Below are 5,833 nucleotides of genomic sequence, written 5' to 3' on the forward strand. Positions count from 1 at the left end.
CTCACTCTCTCCTTCCCTCTGTCAGCCATACACCTCTCCTCCCTCCCTAGCCTGTGTACCTCTCACTCCCTCCTTCCCTCTGTCAGCCATACACCTCTCCTCCCTCCCTCACCTGTGTACCTCTCACTCCCTCCTTCTCTCTGTCAGCCATACACCTTTCCTTCCTCCCTCACCTGTGTACCTCTCACTCCTTCCTTCTCTCTGTCAGCCATACACCTCTCCTCCCTCCCTCACCTATGTACCTCTCACTCCCTCCTTCCTTCTGTCAGCCATACACCTTTCCTCCCTCCTTCACCTGTGTACCTCTCACTCCCTCCTTCTCTCTGTCAGCCATACACCTCTCCTCCCTCGTGTTAGCGTCTTGGACGCTCGGCGGCAGGGGGCTGGTGTGCAGAGGGCGCACACAGCACTTCCGCCCATCACAGCAAGCGTCCGTTCATCACTTCCACCCTCCTTCCCTCTGTAGAAGTACGCCCCGATGCAGTAGCACCGGGACAGAAGGGGCAGTGCCGCGGCCGGGTGGCGCCGCCCCCTGCAGCCAGGGCCAGTGTACTCGTGCGGTCACTGGCCCTGCTGCTGGTTGGCGCCTGCTTTCTGGCCTGGGGTGGCCTGGCGCCACCTTAGGGAGCCGAAAGCAGACCCTCCAATGACGCCGGTGTGGGGGCAGCGGTGAGCCTTCGCCGCTGATCCCCACGAACAAAGGGAATTCAAATGTGGCGCCAAAGGAGAGCCAATCATGGCTCTCGCTCTGGCGCCCAATGGGAAGCGGCGACGGCGAGCCAATCCTGGCTCGCCCCGTCACGAGCCCTGCCCCCGGGCGCTGGTTTGAAGTAACCAACGCCGGGAGGGGGCAGGAGAGTTCGGCGACGGAGGAGGACGAGAGGAGAGAGCCCCGAAACACAGAGGAGCAGCCGCCGGAAGCCCCAGGAGGTGGCAGTTGTGTGTGCAGGACTGCTACACGCTGCCGCCCGCCGGGCGAAGTACACAGTGTCGGGGACAGCCAGCGAAGACGGAGGAAGCCCGGGTGCGGCGGGGTGCAACGCAAAAGAGCTTGCCCCGGCCCCCGCTGCCCCGGTGAAGATTGCAGGAAGCGGCGAAGACAGACCACCCTCGTGGCTGGACCAGGCTTGGTCCAGCGGAAGGGCCTAGGACGGGTAAGTCCACATGCGGGTCCCCTCCCTAGACCACCAGGTGTTCGGGCAATAGGCCCGTGGGCCCAATTCAGGCACCAGGCCTGCGGGACCATAGTCAGGCTCTAGGCCCGTGGGGGACCTCAGGTTGGTGGCGTTGGGCATTAGGCCTCTTTGTGTGCATTGGGCATTAGGCCCCTTGTGTGTGTCAGCCATTAGGCCCAGTGCTGCTCTGGGCTTTAGGCCCATACATAGTCGGCCCTCAGGCCCAATTGGTTACTGGGCACCATCTGTGTCGCTGGGCATCAGGCCCACCTGTGTTGCAGGGCACGAGGTCCTTGTTGTGCACGAGGTCCAGACCCTCCTAGGGCTGAGGCCTCTCCGAAGAAGTAACAGGCCTGTATCGACAGGCCGCGAATTCAGGTATCGCCACAAGGGTTATTGTGGTATGGCTGGGAGCAGCCAGAGGGAGGTAGGCCCTCGCTAGGTGTTGGTGCAGTGTTGTCTATTTACATTGTACGGTTTTACTTGACACCGTGTACTGTATGCTGTACTTGGGTTCACTGATAGTGGCCCTGTGCAGATCGTGTTCCTTTCAGGTTGTGCGTGCGTCAAGCCACAGGTTGCGCGACGCTAGGCCGTGGCATCGGAAGATACGGCGCTAGGTTGCAGGTTGCGCAGGCGTTAGGCACCAGGTTGCTCGACGCTAGGCTGTGGCATCGAAAGATCTGGCGCTAGGTCACAGGTTTCGCGGGCATTAGGTGCCAGGTTGCGCGACGCTAGGCTGTGGCATCTAAGGATCCAGCGCTAGGTCGCGAGTAACGTAAGACGGCTTCAGCCCGCAGGGTGCGCGGGCGTTAAGCCGCAGGCGCGTTGTTGTAGTGCCCTGCCCTAGGGAGCAGGAGGTTACGTGAGTTCATTTTCAGGGGCCGGTATCCGCATTGGAAGCGTGACGGAAGACCAGTAAACGACTGGTGAGTAGAAATTGTATTGCATCTGTTGTTGTGTTGTTTGTGCTCCTTCCCCTCCCCGGAGCGTTCCCCCACCCCAGTTACACCTGCCGTGTTCCACAAGTGGGTGTAACCATTCTGAGTATAATAGTGCCTGTGATGAGCATCCCCTCCCCCCTTAGGGGATTTCCCCCTTTGTTTCCCTTACAGATGCAGTCGCTTCCGGAAACTAGGGGAGCAAGAGGAAGGTACCGGGACCACCATAGGCCCAAAGGTGAGAGGCGGAGCGCAGCGAGGTGAGTCCGCGCAGCAATCGATAGCGCGGGCGCCCGCTCCCTGCGCCTCCCACACCTCTGTCAGCCATACACCTCTCCTCCCTACCTCACCTGTGTACCTCTCACTCCCTCCTTCCCTCTGTCAGCCATACACCTCTCCTCCCTCCCTCACCTGTGTACCTCTCACTCCCTCCTTCCCTCTATCAGCCATACACCTCTCCTCCCTCCCTCACCTGTGTACCTCTCACTCCCTCCTTCCCTCTGTCAGCCATACACCTTTCCTCCCTCACCTGTGTACCTCTCACTCTTTCCTTCCCTCTGTCAGCCATACACCTTTTCTCCCTCACCTGTGTACCTCTCACTCTTTCCTTCCCTCTGTCAGCCATACACCTTTCCTCCCTACCTCGCCTCTGCACCTCTCACTCCCTCCTTCCCTCTATCAGCCATACACCTCTCCTCCCTACCTCCCCTGTGTACCTCTCACTCCCTCCTACCCTCTGTCAGCCATACACCTCTCCTCCCTACCTCCCCTGTGTACCTCTCACTCCCTCCTACCCTCTGTCAGCCATACACCTCTCCTCTCTCCCATGCCTGTGTACCTCTCACTCCCTCCTACCCTCTGTCAGCCATACACCTCTCCTACCTACCCTGCCTGTGTACCTCCCACTCCCTCCTTCCCTCTGTCAGCCATACACCTCTCCTCCCTACCTCACCTGTGTACCTCTCACTCCCTCCTTCCCTGTCAGCCATACACCTCTCCTCCCTCGCTCACCTGTGTACCTCTCACTCCCTCCTTCCCTCTGTCAGCCATACACCTCTCCTCCCTCCCTCACCTGTGTACCTCTCACTCCCAGAAAAGAGGAATTTTGTAACCAGTCGCACAGGAAAAATTTGATGTAGACCCCTATATCACTGATATTAGCAACGTTGCTATTCACCCGGGGTGTGCTGCCACTAAGACAGGAAATTAGGCATACATTTACAGGAAAGAAAAGACTGTCATTTTTTGTGGCGCACTAGGAATATTAAGGAAAAACAATTGTAAAATGTAACTTTTAATAATATCTCATTTTAAAAGAACTGCGACATATAAAAAACATTGACCATAGGAGGTACGTGAAAAAAGTAGGAAACTTTTAAAAAAGGGGATATAATCCTCTTATGGTGAACCCCAATGTACCTTCCCCTGTATAGATCGGTTGAGGCGTCTTATATTATGTATCCGCTCTCCTGCAGAGGGCTGTATAGTATCACTGTTATGATCTGTAATTTATTTTTACAAGTCCTCTGGCAGTAAGTCACTTAATACCCACTATGTGAGACCATTCTATTTCGGGTAAGTGCTCTCGTGAGGCAATAGAGATCTCAGCGAGTGGTGCTACGTGTGAATCACACGTTATTTTAGTCAGCGTCAATTACCGTGAATTATTGTAATAAAATTACATATCCATCTCTGCTTTTATAAAGAAATTACACCACAAATTGGATGTGTGATATTTTATTCTCTTATATTATCAGTTTTATGTTTTCAACCACTCTCTTAGAGTCATTTAGAGGGGGAAAAAGTGTAGAAGGAACAGTGGTATAGTAATTCTCCTTTATTAAAGTCTGGACTTATACTGTTCGTCCCTAGTCCCAGTATTCTGGTGTGCTGGGCAGACTTTGTCTGGAGAGTTGTACATATACAGGGGTATTGAATGTCTACTCCCCAAGTATCCCTAATTAGGGCGTATCCACTGTTACCACACAAGTAATATGAATGCTTGTTACCACATAATGATAGTATTTCAACATTGAAGGGTTACAGTCTATCAACATTTGATTAAATGGATAAGTGTCAAGCATCAAAAGAATACTGATAAGAGATTTAGTTCATAGTTCATGCCACATAACGTTTTATTGTTGCCACATATGTATAGATTGTAATTTCAGAGGTTAACCGTTCAAAATTGTTTTTTAATCAGAGAACATTTTCTCTTTATGTGGTGACCGTCTGTATTCCACTGCATGAGTTCACGGTTCAACGGTAATTGTCGCGTCTCCCAGTTTGTCAATACTGACAGTGTGAAACCACTCGCTGCTAGTCAGTGTGCGCACTCGCCGGCGTCTGAGGGGGAATCGAGGTCAGTGAGAGTGACACTTCGATTCTTAAACCCTTTCAGATCCGCGTGTCGCGTTGCTACACACTGCAGTCAGGGCTGATTGCACTCGGTGTCTGCACTTCCGTGCTCCGTACACCCTGCTTCTCTGAGTACGTGGTCAGGGTCTGACCCCACGTCTCCGGCTAATTGCCTCTCAATGCCTCTGTATAGCGGATACCGTGCGCCCTCTAAACATTTACAAAATACATTTCAGTGGGGAAGGGATATTGGGAGTTTACACACTCTGAGAGTGTCTGGTCGACGCGCGTGTCGCCTGTACCAGCTTCATCAGGACCAACCAGGTAGCAGCCCGGAAGCCCCTTAAATACCCACCCCTCCTGCATATTCATGAGTGCAGGTAAGGGTGTGTCATCATGTCAGTTAATTCTGGATTGGTTGTTACTTTTCTCTCATAGGTTTGGGGAAATCACCCTATCTACTCTGTCGGCAGATTTATCCCTGCCCAATTTTATGTGTGTTTGTAAAAAAGCAATTAAGGATCAAACACTACTATGGAACATAAGGAAAATGAAGGAAAAAAGGAGAGAATTTAATAATAATGTTGCACTCGTACGATGTCATTTCTGTGTATATGATTTCCACTAAATCGTTTACATAATAAAAAGCTAAATGTCGGAAAAACGGGAAGAGTTAATTTAATTATTTTTGGATGTTTTAAATTTTATTTTGATAACAAGAAATTTAATTTTTAATTTTGCAGGAAGTATTTAAATTAAATTTAAAAAAAAAAAAAAAATTAAAAATTAAAAATTAAATTTCTTGTTATCAAAATAAAATTTAAAACATCCAAAAATAATTAAATTAACTCTTCCCGTTTTTCCGACATTTAGCTTTTTATTATGTAAACGATTTAGTGGAAATCATATACACAGAAATGACATCGTACGAGTGCAACATTATTATTAAATTCTCTCCTTTTTTCCTTCATTTTCCTTATGTTCCATAGTAGTGTTTGATCCTTAATTGCTTTTTTACAAACACACATAAAATTGGGCAGGGATAAATCTGCCGACAGAGTAGATAGGGTGATTTCCCCAAACCTATGAGAGAAAAGTAACAACCAATCCAGAATTAACTGACATGATGACACACCCTTACCTGCACTCATGAATATGCAGGAGGGGTGGGTATTTAAGGGGCTTCCGGGCTGCTACCTGGTTGGTCCTGATGAAGCTGGTACAGGCGACACGCGCGTCGACCAGACACTCTCAGAGTGTGTAAACTCCCAATATCCCTTCCCCACTGAAATGTATTTTGTAAATGTTTAGAGGGCGCACGGTATCCGCTATACAGAGGCATTGAGAGGCAATTAGCCG

Source organism: Crinia signifera, chromosome 3, assembly GCF_055691185.1.
Source record: "Crinia signifera chromosome 3, ASM5569118v1, whole genome shotgun sequence".
Lineage (NCBI taxonomy): Eukaryota > Metazoa > Chordata > Amphibia > Anura > Myobatrachidae > Crinia > Crinia signifera.